At 45.4% G+C, this 22,472-nt stretch overlaps 1 protein-coding gene across 2 annotated transcripts in view; it reads right to left on the reverse strand.

Moving 5' to 3' along the window:
- Positions 1-20,535, reverse strand: part of RAP1A (RAP1A, member of RAS oncogene family) — a 53,527-nt gene extending 32,992 nt beyond the window's left edge. The window contains exons 1-2 of one of the 2 annotated variants that reach the window (XM_073667193.1): positions 20,330-20,534; positions 40-98 (exon numbers count right to left, since the gene is read on the reverse strand). The gene's annotated coding sequence lies outside the window, so the exon portion shown is untranslated. Of the gene's footprint in view, positions 1-39; positions 99-20,329 lie in introns of both variants that reach the window. The other variant, XM_073667194.1, reaches the window with a different exon arrangement.
- Between the last annotated feature and the right edge of the window lie 1,937 nt (positions 20,536-22,472).

Here is a 22,472-nt window from a genome sequence, read left to right on the forward strand (position 1 = left end):
ATGCCACGCACTTCAATGAAGACTCAACAGAAAACGTACTTGCTATCCTGAGCATGTAAACCGTTTCTTTTCCGTGTTTTTGGAATAGTGTCCAAGACCTGCAAAACACAAAATAAAAAAGATGCATTGGTGACTAATCGTATGCTCACAAGGTACACATTTGCATAGGAATTCCCACAAATATCGCTAGGGCCATTATTTCGCAAGTGACAAGGATATACAATCAACTTCACCAATGCAAACGACATATTGGAGACTATCCGGAGCATAAACGGACACGCTTATGATGCCAAATCGGCAGCACTGCGTGCGGGCGAGCCTTCATAAACGCTCATCCAGTACACTAGTGTTGTAAAAACACAATATATGCCCATCACAAATGGGATGCAAAAATGACCTGTGTGTAAGCCCTTAAAGGGATTGTCCAGTCTTAAGCTACAAGTCTGCTTTAACTCTGACTGTAGATTTGTGAATCTACAGAATACGCGCACTGCACGCTGTCAGGATTCTCCGGTGCTGGGAGCGTGAGCGCAATATGCGATTTGCATACATGCGGTGACATGCACCTAGATGGGAGAAGCCTATCTTAATGCAAGTCTATGGAGCAAGGACAGATACAGTCTAGTCAGAATGTGTCCGGAAGTCTGCAAATCAGATATCTGCGATCACGGCCACCCAGCATGAGCCCTGGTAACGCCTCCTTTTATTTAAAAAAGCCACGGAGGCAGATTCTCAGGGAGATCAGAGTCGGGCCCATAGATCTTAAAAGCTCATTTACAAAAATGTGGATTTCTCTGGATAAGACATTTGGTCGTAGATATCAAGTCATCATCTTATTCCACTTTCTAAGACCTGCCTGCCTATATAGACGGCTTAGAAGGGTTGGTCCTACTGACAGATTCCCTTTAGCCTTCATATGTGGTGGTAACTTTGCCTATATCTCTGTGTGCACGTTCCATAGTCAGTGTGTTTAGTTGCTCATATTTTTATATGAATACAGGAAACCACTTTCTAGGCTGTATCGTAGGTTTGCAATATTCAGGCTGTGCAGAGTACATGGCCACCATTCTGGTCTGTTGTACTGCAGGCTTGGAAAATGTTACTAAACTACACTATAAAAGAGATTTAGGAAGCATTTTAAAGCCATGCTCATTAAGGCCAGGGCTACACTAACTTTTTTGTAGCGCTACTGAGGGATTTTAACTATTCAGTGGCAGATACAATCCACCTAACTGCATTCAACTCAATGTATTGCTTTGGACTGTAGCAGCAGCAAAATAGTTAAAATCAATCATTGGCGTTATAAAAAGTCGCAGTGTAGTCCAGGCCTAATACTTTTTGGGCGGAACTGCTCTCTGGCAGACAATTATCAGCTTACTCTCTGCCCTGCTGACTGATTGCCAGCCTGAGACAAGGCCAATAGCCTGGCACCCACCACCTGCAACAGCTTCCAAGCAATGGCTTATCAGTGGCTGGGAGAGGAGGCCATCGATAATTAATGGATACAATTCATAAACTCACTTTGTACTAGAGAAAAATTAATAGGCTAGGCAAGTAGAGGGGACTTTACGCTGCCGAACAGCTTTTGTTTGTAGCCTCCAAAAATGAATTCACATTATAGATAAAGAGAAACAACAGCTGCCAATACAGTTCAGTACTACTAAAAGGAGCCTGTCAGCAGATGGAGCTTGATATGTTTAAACTTGTCTCCAGGTCACCTATATATTCTTAGTAGGAGCAAAGCAAAAAAAAAAAAAAAAAGCTTTTTTGGCTGTGTGCCCGCGATGCGTTTTTTAAGCGTTTCCGCAGCGACAAAAAAGCTGCACAAATGCTTAAAAAACGCATGGTAGAAGGCCTGCCAATTATCATTGCAGAAAAAAACGCAGCACTACCAATTATTTGGGTGAAGCGCTGCGTTTTCGCCACCATTGACTTGCATTAGAACGCATGTATTCCGCTTCACTAGATAAGCACATGCGGAATATATGCGTTCAATGTGCGGATGGTACCCAGGTGTGGAGGACAGGAGACTCTCCTCCGACCCGGGTACCATAGAAAACTGTAAGAAAAATAAAATAAAAAATAAATGTTATATTTACCTTCTGATGGCCCCCGGTGTCCTTTTCCTGGCTTGCCGGCAGATCGCGATAGACTGAAGGACCTGCGCTGACGTCATAGTCATGTGACGGGTCACGCGACGCTGACGTGGGCAGGTCCTTCAGTGTACCGCGATCGGCCGGCAGCCAGGACTGAGCGAAGCAAGACTGCGGGGGCCATCGGAAGGTAATTATAGATTTATTTTTTACCATTCTTTAGGTCACACTATATAAATCGATGACGTTTGCATGGATTTATATAGTGTGACCAAGTTGACAAGCACTTTTCCAAGTGATGCTAAAATCGCTTGGAAAGCGCTTGTCAACCCGCATGCAGAAATGCATGTGAAGAACGCTTCACATCCTCTTGTCACTGGCAGGGAAAAACGCATGTACAATCTGCATGCGTTTTTTTCTGCCAGGGAGATGCAGAAATGCTCAGGAAAAATCCGGAGCATTTCTGCATCTCCCTGGCAGAAAAAAAAACATGCAGATTGTACATGCGGATTGGAAAGTGCTTGACAACTTGGTCACACTATATAAATTGATGCAAACGGCATGGATTTATATACTGTAACCCCAAAGAATGGTTAAAAATAAGAAATAAATCTATACTTCTAGATTAGTAGACTACCTTCTGATGGCCCCCGGTGTCTTGCTTCGCTCCGTTCTCCCTTGTAAGCAGATCGCGGTACACTGAAGGACCTGCCGATGTCAGCGTCGCGTGACCCGTCACATGACTGACGTCAGCGTAGGTCCTCCAGTCCATCGCGATCTGCCAGCAAGGGAAAACGAGCGCAGCGGAGGCCATCAGAAGGTAAATATAACATATATTTTTTAGTTTATTCTTTTTTTTTTTTTTTTTTTTACAGGTTCTATGGTACCCGGGTCCGGAGGAGAGTCTCCTCTCCTCTAGACCCGGGTACCATCCGCACATTGAACGCATGCATTCCACATGTGCTTATCTAGTGAAAAGGAATACATGCGTTCTAATGCAAGTCAATGGCGGCGAAAGCGCAGCACTTCCGCAAAATTGGTAGTGCTGCGATTTTTTTCCGCAATAATAATCCGCAGCGGAAATTTCCGCAGCATGTGCACAGCACATGCAGATTATCCTTGGGGAACATAGCAGACCTTCTACCATGCATTTTTTAAGCGTTTCTGCAGCGTTTTTGCCGCTGCGGAAACGCTTAAAAAACGCATCGTGGGCACACAGCCTTAGCCAGTTTCTTCTTCACTGTTAGAACAGGCCCATTTGACACCAAGCCTCCCACTGAGTGCCAAACTAAAGCCTTTTCTTCTCCGTGCTCCCACTATTAACATCCACATGAATGACAGTTTCGCTTTAAAATGGCAAGTTGTTACTATTCCTTTCTTCGCGCTGCTCCACTAAGCGGTCCACCTTTTGTTTGGTTGTTTTTTCTAAATCCGCCATACAGTTCCAGACATATAGACAGTTTTATTTTGTACTAATTTTTATCTTTTTTGTTGCCAAGGAGGTGAGGCGCACAAAGCAATATTGCAGAGCAGCCTAAAGACCCCTTCCTATCATCACTACCACCTTCCTCCACACCCATGAAAGTCTGTGAACCACGCCAACTTGGAGAAAACCATAAAAATTAGCATTGATAAAACAGCCCATATTTCTGGAACAGTATGGGGAAGTAAACAAAAAAGGCACACTTAGAGAGCAGTGGGAATAAACACAGCAAAAACTGGCCACTCCTGACTAGGTCCTAATGCAGAATTAGATTAGGGTTACAAAGCGACATGAAAAACAGAAAAATTGTGATAATAAACAAAATGATCATTTAGTAGCTTCTATGAAATGTACAGGTAAATTATTTTATCCTTATGCTAAAATAAAGCTGGAGATTTGTCTGCATTGTGCAGTTTCTATGTTATTTCTTCAAGACATTCATAAAAAAAATGAATTGACAACTGCTCATCCAGTGCTGACGATTTACTAAGATCAGGCTTGTCAGGGGCGCAGAGTAGTCCCTCTTAGGCTATGTTCACATGTCATGTTTTTTTTCAGCTTTTTTTATGAAAATTTTCAGCTGCATTTCACAGTACCAGCAAAGTTATGAGATTCCAGAAATCTCATGCACACGTTTTTTTTTTTTATTGTTCAGGATTTTGTGCAAAATAGAGCATGTCACTTCTTTCGGCGTTATTCAGCGTTTTTTTACACCCACTGAAAATAATGGGTGGTGAAAAAAAACACAAAAAAAAAAAAACACAAAAAAATAAGCATGGGTCTAATTTAGCAAAGCTTTAGGCCAGAATAAACTTGAAAAGTCGCATAATTTTGGCACAACTGACCATTTGACGCCATTTTCGCCCAGCTCCGACAAAGTGGGAGGAGTTGAAGCAGGATTGGGGGCTTTGGAAACGCCACTTGTCAAATTCATGAAAAGCAGTGTCATACGCCTCTTCATGAATCAACAGCACCTGAATCCAGCTCATTTTATCAAGACCGGTGTGAACAACTCTGGTCTTGATGAATCGGACCCATTGTGTGAGCCAGAAGTGGCTTTTACACTGCAAGGCTTTAGAGCTTCGAAAAAGGCTCCATAGGCTTACACTGTACAAGAGACTTCCGGCTCACACATGGGCGCCAATTCATCAAAGCGATTACACCAAAATGGGCATAACAAGCCGTGGCATACCTTTTGTCAGAAATTTGTGGCCATATGTCAGATGCGCTGGATTCATCGGTCGGCACCTCTTAAATTATGCTGCCTAAAACAGAGTTACAGAGGGAAAAAAATGCCACACGCAAAACAAGTGTGGCTTAACCTCCCAGGAAATCAAAGCAAATCTATTACACCCAGCGACTTCCTAATTGTCCACTGTAAGCAGAAGTTGGGGAAAAGAGGGAATGGGCATGGTGGATTTCAACATTCCCAATAATGCCCCCTATAGAAGATAAGCCATTTACCCTGAAGCCTTTAAATGTGCAGCCAACAGCTCATTTGATGTGGCCATTTTTTCAGTTTAACCAAACAGACCTTCACAATATAAGAGGAATAAACATCAAAGGGCAAAATTTTTGCATTTGGTCTTTAGCCAGTAATGCTGGCCATACCTTAGGGATTTCTGAGCAGTTTTCTGAATGACTTGTTGTTCATAGCTGATCTGTGGAGTTTATAGAAAAGATGAGTGACTAGTAAGACACTTCCATCCAAACTACAATCTATGGCCTACTGCTTTCCTTTGGAAAGGGTTGTTCTATAGGGGTTCGTTTCGTTAGAGAATAATAGTCAGGGATTGTGCAGATGACCGTAGCTTCGGTCCAAGTGCGATCCAGCAAAACATCAGTGTGCACTCGGGCCAATGTTATTCTCTGAGGCAGTATGGGAAAAAAAAAAAAAGTGGCAGCATGCACGATTTGCCTCTGATAAATCGGATGCCACTCTTCCATTCATATCTATGGGTCCATGGAAAACATCGGACTGCACTCAAATTACATTTCCATGGACAGATTGAAAAGAGAAGACGAAAAAACTATTTATTTTAAGTCTCCACATCCGAGAAAAACGGACCAGAGTCTGATCAGCATAATCAGACGATTTTTCTCAGACGGAGGACATACGGTCGTCTGCACCTGCCCTCAGAACATAGCTATTACTTTAGTAGCATTTGTCGGCAGCCAGTCAATACAATTTCAGCGCAGTATTGTATGATGGATGGCCAATCAGATGGAGCCTCTGTTAAAAAATGGCTCTCTTATGTTATAGAGGGAGGGCCTGAGCTGGATAATTTTCCTAGAATCACCACCGAAGTTATTATAGCAGTTTTTGGCACAGATGAAGCCAATGCCGGGAGTACATACAAAAAGATAAAGGGAACCTGTTACCAGAAATAACGCTATTAGACTGCAAATATACAGTTAATCTGCAGGTTAACAGCGTTATTATGCTGCCCGGAGCCTGCACGCAGCAGGAAGAAAATGACATTTATTCTCCCCACTAGCATTCGTTTTGAGTCACAGGGCGGTGCTGGTTCAGTCATTGCTCTGAGTATACAGAGCGGCCGTACCCCCGGCCCTGACTGACGCTCCCTCTGCATTGGGGCTCAGCTGTCAGTCAGATCCAGGGGCACGGTTACAGCGGCCGCTCTGTATTCTCAGAGTAATGACTGAACCAGCGCCGACCCTGTGGCTGAAACCAAATGCTGACGGGAAGATTAAAGTTAATTTTCTCTCTGCTGCATTCAGACCCCAGGCAGAATAAACGCTATTAAACGGCAGATTAACTGCATATTTGCAGCAGGTTAATTACATTATTTCTGGTGACAGGTTCCCTTTAAGGAAGGACTTTTACTTCTTCCGGCTGGATTCACTTGTAGCTTTGGCTAAAAAAAAAAAAAAAATAAATAATTTTAAAAAAAAGGTATGGCTGTCAGTGCTCCTGTGTATGGGAGACAATTGGCCAAACCATCATTAGGCCAGCCCTCCTATACTGTGTTCTCTATAAGAGAGCCATGATCAGACATGTCTGGCAGAAGATTAGCTCCAGGAAACAATACGATCAGCAGTCAAAAATTGGACATCACAAATATAGATTTCCCCTCGCCAGAGCTCTCATGCACATTAGGATGTAAGCCGAACCTGTCAATATCAGCAAGTTCAGCCGACATTAGTCTAATGTGTATGGGGGTTTCAGGCTGAGGAGATGCAAGTCAGAAAGTGTAGGTTTCCATTTGCAGAGGTCACCTTGACGCTGGCAGATTGGCTCATACAATTGAATCAATTTTTTTTTTTTTTTATTGTTCACATATACCTTAGTGCATCTGTATACATTTATATGCCATTACATGATTCTCCCATCCACGCCTGCAGGCATAGTAAATGTTATCAAGTGGCAACATTTTTACTAAAGTAAATGAACTCCTATCCAACCGCTGGTCAGAAGCAGCGTTCACCGTTCCATCAGACAGGACAGTTATATTTGATGGAAGTATGAAGGCTGCAATGGTCATGTTACATAATGTCTTTGTGACCAACAGGTTCGGTGCCAGTCTGGGAGGAAAACATTTTTAATGTTATGTGGTACACTTAAAGGGAACCTGTCACGAGGAAAAACGCTATCAACCTGCACATATGGGGTTAATCTGCAGGTTAATAGTGCTACTAACCTGCCCGGCGCCCACACTTAGCCGAATGCTCCGGGGAGAAAATTAACTTTATTCCCCCCGGCAGCATTTAGGTTTCAGGCACCAAGGCGGCGTGGGTTTAATCACTGGCGTCTGTAACTGCGCCCCTGGCCCTTTCCAACATTGGCTCTGCATTGGGGCCAGCTGTCAGTCAGGGCCAGGGGCACGGTTACAGCTGCCATTCTGTGTACTCACAGCAACTGAACCCGCACCGTTTCTCTTTAAGGGGCTGTCGCACAAAGTATATTTTAATTAATAGATCTTGAAATAAGTTCCACAATTGGATATGTTAAATAAAAATATTCCTGTGCTGAGATAATCATATAAATGTGCCCCTGCTGTGTACTGTGTAATGGAAGTGTCTAACCATGCAGGAACATGGTCTGATCATACCACATCTCCTGGGCAGGGGAGGGGGTGAGCAATATAGTATACAGACATTACAGCAGGGGATCACAGCCGATTCTCTTTGTGATGTAAAATATGGTTTAAAAAAGGTGGTGAAATGTTTTACCTCACAGAAAGAATCATCCCCTGCTGTAATGTCTTTTGCTTCCTCTCCTGCCCAGGAGCTGTGGTATGATCAGACCATGTTCCTGCACAGTCAGACACAGCCATTACACAGTACACAGCAGGGGCACATTTATAAGATTTATATTCAGCACAAGAACATTTTTATTAACACATTCAATCATGGAACTTATTTTTAGTCTAAGACTATGTTCACACATGTTGGGTTTTTCAGCAGTTTTTTGCAACTTTTCAGCTGCGTTTTGCAGTACCAGCAAAGTCTATGAGAAACCAGAATGCCCTGTTCACATTTTTTTTATGTTGCATATTTTGTGCCTTGGTTGGGTTTTTGGAAAATAGAGCATGTCACTTTTTTTCACCCATTAGAAGTAATGGATGGTGAAAAGAACGCTGAAAAATGCAACAAAATTTGCATCAGCGTTTTTGATGGCAAATAAAATGTTTTTTTTTTTTTTTTTTTACAGAACTTTATGTACATGCATAAATAGAGACAGAAGGACAGTAAAAATAACGCTGCGTTTTTCACGCAGCTGATTTCCTGCCAGAGATTAGGTTTTGCTGCAGATTTGTGACACTGAAAAACCCAACAAGTGAGAACATAGCCTAAGATCTATTGATTAAAATGAACTTTGCTTGTGGGAAAACCCCTTTAAAAGGTTGCAAGCAGCGGTCAATCCTTTCAAAAAGTCTAAACTACCAAGATTAAAAAGGTTACTCACTACTGGACAATCCCATGAATTGCCCCAAAATTAATCAAAACCCAAAAATGTTTTATTTTCCTCCAGTACAGCTGCAGTTTCTTCAATGTCAGTTTTGTCGCTCAAATAGTTATTTGACACTGCTATGTCACATGACAGCTGAAGCCATTCAGCAGCCTTTTATAACCCATCACAACAGACTTCCACTAGGTCATGTGACAAAAGAGGGAAAGAATTCCAACACTGGAGGAACAGTAAGTTTTTAACTCCAATTTTGTAGTCCCCCCACATCCCACCCCCGGACTTCACATACAGTTTAAATTATTTTATTTTATATTGTGGTAGGCCAGACATTAGTAAACATGGCAATAATGAATATATTTTTTTTTTTCTTTTAATAAAAAAACACTTTAGTAGCCAAAAGACTGCCCTCCTTCCTCTATATATAGTTCATTATTACAGAATTCAGAAATAACTGTCACCAGTGACAGGGGCTTCAGTAGATCACATAGCAAGATGGGAGGGTGATGGGAGACTATGTATGCAAGCACCAGAAAGCAAGCCATTTAAAGGTTGCTGTCATTAACAGTGGCATCTATAGTTGAACAGCAGCGATAAAAGCTAGCTCTGGTCGCTGCCGTTACAAGCAGATGACAGCTATATAATACAGCAAACATCTGCAGTGTATGAAGCGGGATCATCTCCTGAGCTTACTCAATACACCTGCTCTTAAACAGCCGGCGGAAGTGTGCGCTCCTTAAGACTGATCGTTCAGTCTATTGGCATTGTCGTGCTGGTGGCTTTAACGGAGCATTCTCCTAAACTGCTAGCAGAGACAATGTTGCTTCTGCAGCATAGGAGAAGCACAGGACGACTGAAACAAGGGCTGAGGAGTCGGTAAGCCAAACCTCTGACTCCAACTCCTCAATTTCCCTGACGCCCAACCCCACAGACCTGGAGGAGGAGCTTCACTACTGAGCGTGTACATAAACTGCAGCACAGATTTATCTCAACTAAAAACCTAAATCCTTAGATCAGGAACAGAAGACATTTACATTTATAGGACATTTCATAACTTTACAAAATTCTTATGAAAAATTTACAGCACATAAATTGTTACAGTAGTACAATGCAGTATATCATTTTAGGAGTCAGTCCATTTAATACCAACTGACTGCACCAAAATGGACACAGCCTCCAACCCCACAGCACAGACTGAAACAACACATGCTCCTTGCCTAGATAACCGCCACTCAGACCTCACAATGGGATCCCAAGCAACAAGCTGTACAATATAGTCATTTAAAATCCTCTGTTCTTGAGAATTGAGAGGATTTAAAATAAGGGGTAAATAGCAAAGTAGCGCAGAGTGGAGGGAACACAGTGGTGAGCATAGCGTGCGCGCTCATGGATCATGTAGCCACTGACTCAGATGTGCACATGCGCAGGAGCAGCTCTGACATGAAGCTGGGGCTGTACAGAGTCAGTGCGCATGCCCGGGAAGCAGATGGGCAGTGTACACGCGCGGGATTTACTATGTGGTTGCTGTGCTGTCGGGCCAGTCACCGCAATCAATCACAATGCTGTGGGCGTGCATAATTTCAAAAGTACAGTGTAAGATCCGTGACTGAAAAGATAAAGTCACCACCCCTATGACTGGAAGAAAAGGTATGTGAGAGAATCCCTAATGATATAAAGTGTGTTTTATACATAATATTTGGAGCTTTTCTTTGATAAAAAAAAATGTTAGTGATGCACATTGCATCACTAACACACTGGGGCCAGTTTAATAGCTAAAAACGAGGTGACAAGTTCCCTTTAAACAACCCCTTGCATGGCCTACCCAAAGCGTATCGCAGAAGGTGCCATTGCTGCTTTAAAACTATATACTGAGTAAACAGTGATCAGGAAGGCAGCAGGAATGGTGTAGGTGGCCGACAGCTCTTGCAGCTGCAAATGGTGTATCAAACTATGCATTGTGCACCAGGTGAGGTGGCTGCGTGCTAACTTTGGGTTGGGTTGCACCTTGATCCACCACAGAAGTTCAATATGCAAGAAGGATCCAAAGCACCGCCACATACATTCTTCAAAGCTTTATACTGGAACATAAATTACAACAAAGTTACGGCAGGCCATATAGAAATATATATTTTTAAGGCTTGGTCATTAATAAAGAAAAAAAGAAGAGGAAGCCCTTATGATGTGTGCAGCTCACAAAAGACAACTTAGGCTACGTTCCCATGATCAGGAACCAGCAGCACTTTGGACGCAGCGTATTTTCGCTGCGTTCTAATCACGCAGGTAAATCCGCATGTGCTCATTGAACAATGCGGATATACCGCATCCTATACATTCTATTGTGAAAATTTCTGTGGCTCGTAAAACCGTGCCATGGGTTAGTTTCCACAGCGTCAATTAGAAGCACAGAGGGCATGGGATTTCTATGAATCCCATCCACTGGGCGTGTAAATTAGAAAGCAGCATGGGTGAGCTGCGTCCAAAACACTGCAATTACTGATAGTGGGCACATACCATTACATTGTAGTTCTAACAGATAAGCTGTGATCACACCCAGGCCCAGACAAGTGTGATCAGGAAGGTGTAAGCAGGAAGGTTTCCATTCACTGACAAGCAGATATGGCCCTTGCTAGCTGCTAACAGCTTATATAAGAAATGGACAAATAGATTATGCAGTAATATATAGCTAGTATGTAAGAGGACAGCCCCTTAAAAGAGTTGTGCCCTGCTCATATACGGATGACCTGGTGGGGCGATAACCGGCAGCAGTTTACATCTAAAAGCTTCCAGAGCCGTAAACCATGGGTACAGCAATTTCCATACACAGGTAGCAAGTGCTTGTTGTCTAGTACTAGTGATCAGCTGCTATTGAAGTTAATGGGAGCAGAGCTGCAGTACCCAATAACGGCCACTACACTGCATGAATCCACATTGGTCGGGCTCCATACACTGCATACAACTGATGGGGATAGGTCATCAATATTTAGGTGGTGGACAACCCCTTTAAATCCTCTAAAACAGGGGTGGGCAATTAATTTTCCCAAGAGGCCACATGAGAAACCGTGACTCCTGTGGAAGGCTGAACCAATAGGCTGAAATTAATTCTGCTCAATAATAAAACAATATTAATATAAAATAATGTTATCACTTAATATTGAGCAGAACTAAAAGGGATATTCCCATCTCAATGATCATAGATATGTAGTAGGTGTAATAAGAAAAAATATCAGCACATACCTCCAATTAGAAATGTAGTATAATTCTTCTAATAAGCTATGTCGCTTACTCCATATGCAGGGCATTGTAGTAGCTTAGGAATCCACGGTTAGGACCACTGACATATGAATGGTCATAACCATGGATACCTAAGCTATTGCAATGCCCTTGCACATAGCGAATCTGAAGAACTATATGACATTTCTAATTGTAGAGATTTGATATTATTAGACCTACTACATATTGGGATATAATCTCAGAGATAGGAACACCCCTTAAGTATGCTGACATCCCCCTAAACACAGAGTGAACCCCCACACAGCCTTCCATATACAGTATGAGATCCAATATAGCCTCCATATATACACAATATGAGCCTATGCCCACTGTATGTATGTATGTATGTATGTATGTATGTATTATACACTGCTCAAAAAAATAAAGGGAACACTTAAACAACAGAGTTTAACTCCAAGTAAATCAAACTTCTGTGAAATCAAACTGTCCACTTAGGAAGCAACACTGATTGACAATCAATTACACATGCTGTTGTGCAAATGGAATAGACAATAGATGGAAACTATTGGCAATTATCAAGACACCCTCAATAAAGGAGCGGTTCTGCAGGTGGGGACCACAGACCACATCTCAGTACCAATGCTTTCTGGCTGACGTTTTGGTCACTTTTGAATGTTGGTTGTGCTTTCACACTCTTGGTAGCATGAGACGGACTCTACAACCCACAGAAGTTGCTCAGGTAATGCAGCTCATCCAGGATGGCACATCAATGCATGCTGTGGCAAGAAGGTTTGCTGTGTCTGTCAGCGTAGTGTCCAGAGGCTGGAGGCGCTACCAGAGACAGGCCAGTACACCAGGAGACGTGGAGGGGGCCGTAGGAGGGCAACAGCCCAGCAGCAGGACCGCTACCTTCACCTTTGTACAAGGAGGAACAGGAGGAGCACTGCCAGAGCCCTTCAAAATTACCTCCAGCAGGCCACAAATGTGCATGTGTCTCCACAAACGGTTCCATGAGGGAGGTATGAGGGCCCGACGTCCACAGATGGGGGTTGTGCTCACAGCCCAACACCATTCAGGACGCTAGGCATTTGCCACAGAACACCAGGATTGGCAAAGTCGCCACTGGCACCCTGTGCTCTTCACAGATGAAAGCAGGTTCACACTGAGCACATGTGACAGAGTCTGGAGACGCCATGGAGAGCGATCTGCTGCCTGCAACATCCTTCAGCATGACCGGTTTGGCAGTGGGTCAGTAATGGTGTGGGGTGGCATTTCTTTGGAGGGCCGCACAGCCGTCCATGTGCTCGCCAGAGGTAGCCTGACTGCCATTAGGTACCGAGATGAGATCCTCAGACCCCTTGTGAGACCATATGATGGTGCGGTTGGCCCTAGGTTCCTCCTAATGCAGGACAATGCCAGACCTCATGTGGCTGGAGTGTGTCAGCAGTTCCTGCAAGATGAAGGCATTGAAGCGATGGACTGGCCCGCCCGTTCCCCAGACCTGAATCCAATTGAGCACATCTGGGACATCATGTCTCGCTCCATCCACCAATGTCACGTTGCACCACAGACTGTCCAGGAGTTGGCGGATGCTTTAGTCCAGGTCTGCGAGGAGATCCCACAGGAGACCATCCGCAACCTCATCAGGAGCATGCCCAGGCATTGTAGGGAGGTCATACAGGCACGTGGAAGCCGCACACAATACTGAGCCTCATTTTGACGTGTTTTAAGGACATTACATCAAAGTTGGATCAGCCTGTAGTGTGTTTTTCCATTTTAATTTTGGGGGTGACTCCAAATCCAGGCATCCATTGGTTAATAAATTTGATTTCCATTGAGGATTTTTGTGTGATTTTGTTGTCAGCACACTCAACTTTGTACAGAACAAAGTATTCAATGAGAATATTTCATTCATTCAGATCTAGGATGTGTTATTTGAGTGTTCCCTTTATTTTTTGAGCAGTGTATATGCGCGCGCGCGCGCGCACACACACACACACACACACACCTTGCTCCCATTCCCCCAGCGCTCTGCTCCTGTCTCCGGTGCACTGACTCTGAGCAGTGCACAGCTGACAAGAGGAGGCAGATAGCGGTGATAGCATGCTGCAGCCTTTGTTTCAGCTCTTCGGCTGTCTTGCTCCGGGGCCAGACTGGGAAAGCCGGATGTGGCCTGTGGGCCACACTTTGCCCAGGTCTGCTCTAACGGGTGGCTCTGGTGGGGACCATATTTTGCAGGCTACCAAGTTTGTAAAGTCTTTACTTCCCCTTTAATGTTACACAACAGAATGTGACAACAAAATAAATGCTATCATTTTCTATGTAGCCAAAACACATCAGCTCCTTGTTGGCTATAGAAAATAACGTATTTGTACTTTCCGTGCGACAAGCTGTCGCAATCATTATAACCGAGTCTAATAATTCCAATTAAATAGTTTAACCACAGAAAAGGCCATTACACAGCACGAAAAATGTCCAGCATTTTAATTGATTGTAATGGATTGACCAGTTATTAATGGTGCACAGCAAGTTGTGCTTTTGGCATTAGTACAGCCTACGATGCAAAGATTGAGACTTTATGCATATTATAAGCAAACGGACAACATTTTATATAAGACCCACTATAGAACCCTGAACATAAGTGCAGTAATAAATGCCCGTCAAAAGGCAAATTAAGCAAAAATCTGATAACCAGCACATAAGGAGGCTACATTTTGGAGTTCCAAATATCAGGACCACAGATGCCAACTATAATGTGAATGCTTGAGCAAAGATGAGGAGACTTTACAGTGGTGTACGAAAGTATTCATTCCCCTATATTTCATGTTTTGCCATTTCACTGGGTATTTATTTATTTATTTTTTTTGAGGGTTTGTATCAGTTCATGTAAAGAACATGCCTACATCTGAGCATTTGGTTTTCTTTTTATTGTGAAGCAAACAAAATAGGAAAAAAATAAAACTTCAGTGTGTATAATTATTCACCCCCCTAAAGTCAGTACTTTGTAGAGCCTCCTTTTGTGGCGTTACAGCTGCAAGTCGCTTTGGATAAGTCTCTATGAGCTTTCCACATCTTGCTACTGGGATTTTTGCCCATTCTTCAAGGCAAAACTGCTCCAGCTCCTTCAAGTTAGATGGTTTCCTCTGGTGAACAGTAATCTTCAAGTCTGACCACAGATTCTCAATTGGATTAAGGTCTGGGCTTTGACTAGGCCACGCCAAAACATTTACAAGTTTCCCCTTAAACCGCTTGAGTGTTGCTCTAGTAGTATGCTTTGTGTCATTGTCTTGTTGGAAGGTGAACCTCTGTCCTAGACTCAAATCACTGAGATAGGTTTTGCTCAAGAGTATTCCCGTATTTTGCACCATCCATCTTCCTTGTTCGTGCTGTGGAAAAACATCCCCACAGCATGATGCTGCCACCACCATATTTCACTGTGGGGATTGTGTTCTTGGGGTGATGAGCTGTGCTGGTTTGGCTCCAGACATAGCATTTACCTTGGTGGTCAAAAAGTAAAATTTTGGTCTCATTTGACCACAGCACCTTCCTCCATACATTTGTTGAGAAACCATGTTCTTTTCATTTGATGATGGTGCTCTGGGGGATCAGAGATTGGGATTTTTTTCTTTTTAATAACTCAACACTGACTTGCTGACTTGTTTGGAGATTCTCCTTTGTCTGTTTGGTTAGTGATGCCTCTTGCTTAATGGTGTTGCAACCTCTGTGGCCTTTCAGAAAAGGTGTACATATACTGACAGTCCACGTGACACTTAGATTTCAGACAGGTGGACTTCCTTTCACAAAGCATGTGACTTATGAAGGGAAATGCTTGCACCAGAAATATTTAGGGACTTCATAGAAAAAGGGGTTAATACATATGCACATGCCAATTTTTATTTCATCCCATAAATGTAATTTAAGCCTATATTTTTCTCACTTCACTGCACCAACTTAAGACTATTTAGTGCTGATACACCACACACAAATAGGATTACAAAAATATTTAAACACAGGTTGTAATGTGAAAAAAAAAGGTAAAAAGCTGGGGGGTGGAGAGGGCCTTAATACCTTTGCAGGCCATTGTAAGATGACATGTAATCGTAGGACCATTTTTAATGTATTGACAGACCACTGAAATTAACTGGTCATATTAACGCTGGCCATGCACATGATATTTATCTGCGGACCAATGACAGATCCACCTAAATTTGGTGACCGACAATCCATGTGGGCCAGATGAACGGAGCGAAACAAGACTGAGGGGGCCATCGGAAGGCAAGTATAGATTCATTTTTTTATTTTTAACCATTCTTTAAGGTCACACTATATAACTCCATGCCGTTTGTATGGATTTATATAGTGTGACCAAGTTGACAAGCACTTTCCAAGTGATGCTAAAATTGCTTGGAAAGTGCTTTACAACCTGCATGAGGAAATGCTTGTGAAGAACGCTTCACATCCGCATGTCCCTGGCAGGAAAAACACATGTACAATCCGCATGTACAATCCGCATGCGTTTTTTTCTGCCAGGGAGATGCAGAAATGCTGCAGAAATTTTCTGCTTCATTTCTGCATCGTGGGCACATAGCCTATCTGTATGTATCTATTCTAATAAATATTTTTTACAGAAATATACAGATATAGATGTGCAATTGACAGAATACCTGTATGTAAAAGCTCATGTTAAAATTGCATTGCGATCGGATCATATTCGCATGTAAATCGGATGTCATTCGGATGCTAGGTGAGAAAAATCGCATGATATTTGTCCGACTTTTCGGTCCAGATATCGGAACGTTTTCGTTTTTTTCATGCAGATGAGTTCAAGCGCTTAATCTGTATTCATTGAAGACAGGCTTCCCCATTACGGAGATAGAAAATGGCAATTACTACAAGGGCTGTGGAGTCCATTTTGGTGGAGTCGGAGTTGGTATAAAATGGACCGACTCCAACTCCTAAAATATATAGTAAATTGGGTGCAGTAGTTTAATGCAGTTTGTGGGGAATATTTTTTCATAAGAATTTGGGAAAGTTATGAAATGTCCTATAAATGTCTGTCCTATTCCTGATCTAAGAGTCTAGACTTTTAGCGGAGATGAATCTGTGCTACAGGAAATTTATCACTTAAAGATGAGCCATGTATGAGGGAGTCGGTGTCATGGAAATTGAGTCGTCGGAGCTTTGGCTTACCGACTCCAACGCCCTGATTACTACAGATGCACACTTCTATGTAGACCGGAGGAGGGAGGAGCTACAGACAGAGCCCCTCCTATCTACTTAGAATCTTATCAGTAGCAGCTCATCTCCTATCCTCTTTGTACTGCTCACGTCTTAGATGACTGAATGCCGAAGTCGTCTGCTGTACTAGTCATATTGCTGCTGCAGTCTACCACTTGGAACAGTTTTATCAAGCCGAATACTCAGTGACTAGCTGCAGCGGTCACATGCAATGTATTTGTGTAATAAGTTGTCTGTTTGCAGGCTGCACTATCGTCCCGTAACGGGGGCAAAGTCACCGTGAAGCCCCAGCCTTAAAAGGGGCCCTCCCATCTTCATAGATGGATATTGTCAAACAGCTTGTAAAAACAAGTACTTCTGCAATTTACCGATTTTAACTGCTTCAGGAACGCCGATCGAGTTTAAACGTCCAGACGGTCTCGCTCCTACTCTGCAGTGACCTTCTAAAATCGTTCCTGCTTACAGGCACAGCTACACGCGATCATGTAGCTGCAAGGAGCAGGCTGTCATATTCGGGAGTCCCCGTAGTGAAGGGGGCAAGGAGGCAAGTGCCGATATTCAGCAGATAAGTATATTTAGAGGAAAGACAGTAGGTAGTAAGATAAGACAGTAAACCGGGGAAGAATGAATCAGACACTGGTTGCATTATTGCAGTCCGGACACCCTGCGGTATTTCAGAGAAAGCATACTTTGAAAACCTGGATTCTCTGCACCAGCTCATGAACCCACGACCATGGGCAGAAGGAATCACATGACAGGTTCCCTTATAGCCTGAACAAGGTGCAGTGAGGAATTACTGTCAGGCTTTAGTTTCTTACGATTTGCTCACAGTGATTAACCCAGAACAAGGTAAATGAATGTCTATTGCCATGGCTGCCCATCAGCACTGTATGTCACAGTCAGGCAACAATCCACTGAAGTCACCAAGCTGGTTGGTCACCAGATGTTATATTGGTTCTCTACCAATAAAACTTCTGGACGATTTCCTATAGATGATGAACTAGGCAGTGCATGAGATACCAAGTAGAAAAGTCAGAAGAAGCGTGACTGCCCACTTAATTCTTCCTGTCTATGAAGAGGCAGGCTGAGAGAAGTGTGTCACGTCACCGTGACAGAGTGGTCACAGAACGAATCACTATCACCACAGATGACAAATCATTTCCATCCCTGGATGGGCGGCTGTGAACTATAACAAGTGTGCCTTCTAGCTTCTAATCTGTGTGCTGATTTTATTTAAAGGGTGACCAATTACATTTAACCAAACTAGTACAAAACACTGTTGGTGTCAGTAAAGTGTCAAACTCCTGTCACAGCAGAGAGATCTGAGGGGTATTACGCACAGCACATACCCCCTCAGAGCAGAAGGCTTCCTATGTACAGATCCCATACCAGACAGACCTGAGGGGTGAGTATTACATGCAGACCCTTCAGTGTTAGCACAGGCTTCCCCCTGCAGACCCCAGAGCAGGCAGACATGAGGCAAGTACTACATACACAGACCCCTCTGTAGACCCCAGAGGAAGGTATTACATACACAGACCCCTCTGTAGACCCCAAAGCAGGCAGACCCCAGAGGAAGGTATTACATACACAGACCCCTCTGTAGACCCCAGAGGAAGGTATTACATACACAGACCCCTCTGTAGACCCCAAAGCAGGCAGACCCCAGAGGAAGGTATTACATACACAGACCCCTCTGTAGACCCCAGAGGAAGGTATTACATACACAGACCCCTCTGTAGACCCCAAAGCAGGCAGACCTGAGAGGTAGGTATTACATACACAGACCCCTCTGTAGACCCCAAAGCAGGCAGACCTGAGAGGTAGGTATTACATACACAGACCCCTCTGTAGACCCCAGAGCAGGCAGACCTGAGAGGTAGGTATTACATACACAGACCCCTCTGTAGACCCCAGAGCAGGCAGACCTGAGAGGTAGGTATTACATACACAGACCCCTCTGTAGACCCCAGAGCAGGCAGACCTGAGAGGTAGGTATTACATACACAGACCCCTCTGTAGACCCCAGAGCAGGCAGACCTGAGAGGTAGGTATTACATACACAGACCCCTCTGTAGACCCCAGAGCAGGCAGACCTGAGAGGTAGGTATTACATACACAGACCCCTCTGTAGACCCCAGAGCAGGCAGACCTGAGAGGTAGGTATTACATACACAGACCCCTCTGTAGACCCCAGAGCAGGCAGACCTGAGAGGTAGGTATTACATACACAGACCCCTCTGTAGACCCCAGAGCAGGCAGACCTGAGAGGTAGGTACTACATACACAGACCCCTCTGTAGACCCCAGAGCAGGCAGACCTGAGAGGTAGGTACTACATACACAGACCCCTCTGTAGACCCCAGAGCAGGCAGACCTGAGAGGTAGGTACTACATACACAGACCCCTCTGTAGACCCCAGAGCAGGCAGACCTGAGAGGTAAGTACTACATACACAGACCCCTCTGTAGACCCCAGAGCAGGCAGACCTGAGAGGTAGGTACTACATACACAGACCCCTCTGTAGACCCCAGAGCAGGCAGACCTGAGAGGTAGGTACTACATACACAGACCCCTCTGTAGACCCCAGAGCAGGCAGACCTGAGAGGTAGGTACTACATACACAGACCCCTCTGTAGACCCCAGAGCAGGCAGACCTGAGAGGTAGGTACTACATACACAGACCCCTCTGTAGACCCCAGAGCAGGCAGACCTGAGAGGTAGGTACTACATACACAGACCCCTCTGTAGACCCCAGAGCAGGCAGACCTGAGAGGTAGGTACTACATACACAGACCCCTCTGTAGACCCCAGAGCAGGCAGACCTGAGAGGTAGGTACTACATACACAGACCCCTCTGTAGACCCCAGAGCAGGCAGACCTGAGAGGTAGGTACTACATACACAGACCCCTCTGTAGACCCCAGAGCAGGCAGACCTGAGAGGTAGGTACTACATACACAGACCCCTCTGTAGACCCCAGAGCAGGCAGACCTGAGGCCGATGCCCGGCAGACCTGATCCTCTCCCAGGTCAGATAGCCCGTCAGCAGCCAGCACCACACCCACCTCATCCTTGCAGGCACACTGGGCACCATGGTGGCAGGCAGGGCTCGAGTGCTGGCAGCCCTCACTCCGGTAACAGAGCGGACCCGGCAGTGGGGCCTCAGTGTGAGCGCAGCTCCGCAGGGAGGAAGTCAGGGACAGGCCTTAACCCTTCCGCCCTCCCCACCCTGCCCGGACAAGGAGATGACACCTCGGGGCCTAATGTGAAGGGCGGGCCGCATCCCCGGCGTTTCCTGAGCGTCCTTCCCGCCGCTCTCTTCACCACAGAAGTTCCCAGGCAGCCGCCACTTACCCAGAGGTTCGCTTCTTCCACAGCGCTGCTGCCGCCACCTCCAGCCGGATCCCCCGGCAATGCCCTACTCCCCCGGTGTGAGCACCGAGACGTCTCCTAACCGGACACACGAGCGCACCACTGCCGACACTAGCGCCTCACGCCGGGAGCCCGCCTCGCCTGTGCGCGTCACCGCCTCCTACTCTCGGGGAAGAGGCGGGGCCTACGGGCCAGTGAGCGCGCAGCATCTAGCAACACAACCAATCAGAGCGCAGGAGCTGCGGGACCGTTATGTGATGTAAGGAGCCCGGCTTCCTGTCACATACAGCCAGTTCTACGTGCGGCTAGAAGTGGCTGTGATTACAACGTGTATGTCAGCAGCCAATAGCAAAGTACGCTATAGGCACAGTGACGTGTGAGGACCCCGCCCTACTGGGGTCAGCCGCGGGGGCACTGAGCCCTCCTGCCTCTGACCACAAGAGCTCCGGACCTGGCATCAAGTGCCGCTCTTCCTGTAGGGTGTTACCTATAAAAATTCCGATCAAAACCTTGCTACAAACCAATCAGCGTTCGGCTTTCAATTTCCCAGTGTTGTCTACAAAATATAACTGGGATTCTGATTGGTTGCTATAGACAGCAGGGACACTGCTCTCCATACAAACCTATCAAGTTACTGCTTCTATTTCCTAAAAGGTGTCTGAGAAATGAGAGCCAGAATGTGATTGGTTGAATGTTCTTGCACTAGTCTTGAAAAAGCTCAAGTGAAGTAAATTACTCATTAATCACAAAACTAATGTGTAAGGCAACTTTGTTGACACCAGGAGACCCAGGGTTTTGTTTTTTTATTATTTGTCTTTGGTGGGAAAAAATATTCAAAGATGATTTTTACTAAAAGCAATAAGTAGATCCTAGATTAGTAAATCCGTTTTCACACATCGGAAGTGTGCTATCTGCTCCATGTATGGTTACGAGGCAGATAGCTCATGTGAGGAGACCAGGCGGCATGGCCGAGCCTTATGCTCCGGGCACAGACAAGGTGAAACTGGCCTTATGGTGCCCATACACATTAGATAAAAGTTAGCTGAAATGTCTGACTTCAACCATAATGAATAATCGATGGCCACTTCGGTGATGTTATGCACATGCCCGGGCTGACTGGCGTGTGCGTGATTTAGTGATTCCACTGTGCCATGAACTGGAGAGTGCCTGGTGGGGCGTAACTAAGTATCAACCCGATCCGACCAAGGTCGCACGACGGCTACGACGCCGTGCACCAGAGAGGAACTGAGCAGAGGGACCAGGTGCTACTCCAGGCCAGACCCCGGACACGGCTGTTGACCCACACCGGGGAAACAGGAACAGTCAGGTTAGGCTGGCACACAGGTGGGTATTGGCTGGCATGCAGACAGGTGGGCACTGGCAGGCACGGCTGGAGTGCAGACAGGAGGATACTGGCAGGCACGGCTGGTATGCAGACAGGAGAGTACTGACAAGTCTGGCTGGCGTGCGGACTGGGAGGTACTAGCAGGTTGGAGCACAGGCTGGATAGGGTCCAGTACAGACTGGGATTCAGGAACAGAACCGCAGATGCGGCAGACAAGCAGAGCAGAGAGGAACCGCCGGAGCGGTGGGCAAGGCGGAACAGAGAGGAACCGCCGGAGCGGTGAGCAAGGCAGAGCAGGCAGGAACCGCCGGAGCGGTGAGCAAGGCAGAGCCGGCAGGAACCGCCGGAGCGGTGAGCAAGGCAGAGCTGGCAGGAACCGCCGGAGCGGTGAGCAAGCCAGAGCAGGCAGGAACCACCGGAGCGGTGAGCAAGGCAGAGCAGGCACGAAGAAACCGCCGGAGCGGTGAGCAAGGCAGAGCGGGCAGAAACCGCCGGAGCGGTGAACAAGGCAGAGCGGGCAGGAACTGCCAGAGCGGTGAACAAGGCAGAGCAGAGAGAAACCGCCGGAGCGGTGAGCAAAGGCAGGGCAGAGGGAACAGGGCTCTGTTCACACGGAACAGACTGGAAGGGAAATGCAGAATCAGATGCACACAAGATACTTGCAATGAAGTAGCGAGTGGACTCTAAACTCACAAACGGAAGTACAGCGACAACGAGTAGGAGTTAGGTGCAGGTTCAGACTCTGCAGAAAAAGAGAAGGTACAGACATAGAGAAAAACA

This window comes from Phyllobates terribilis, unplaced genomic scaffold (genome assembly GCF_046119375.1).
Source record: "Phyllobates terribilis strain yellow unplaced genomic scaffold, ASM4611937v1 Scaffold_2__4_contigs__length_985480577, whole genome shotgun sequence".
Taxonomy (NCBI): Eukaryota; Metazoa; Chordata; class Amphibia; order Anura; family Dendrobatidae; genus Phyllobates; species Phyllobates terribilis.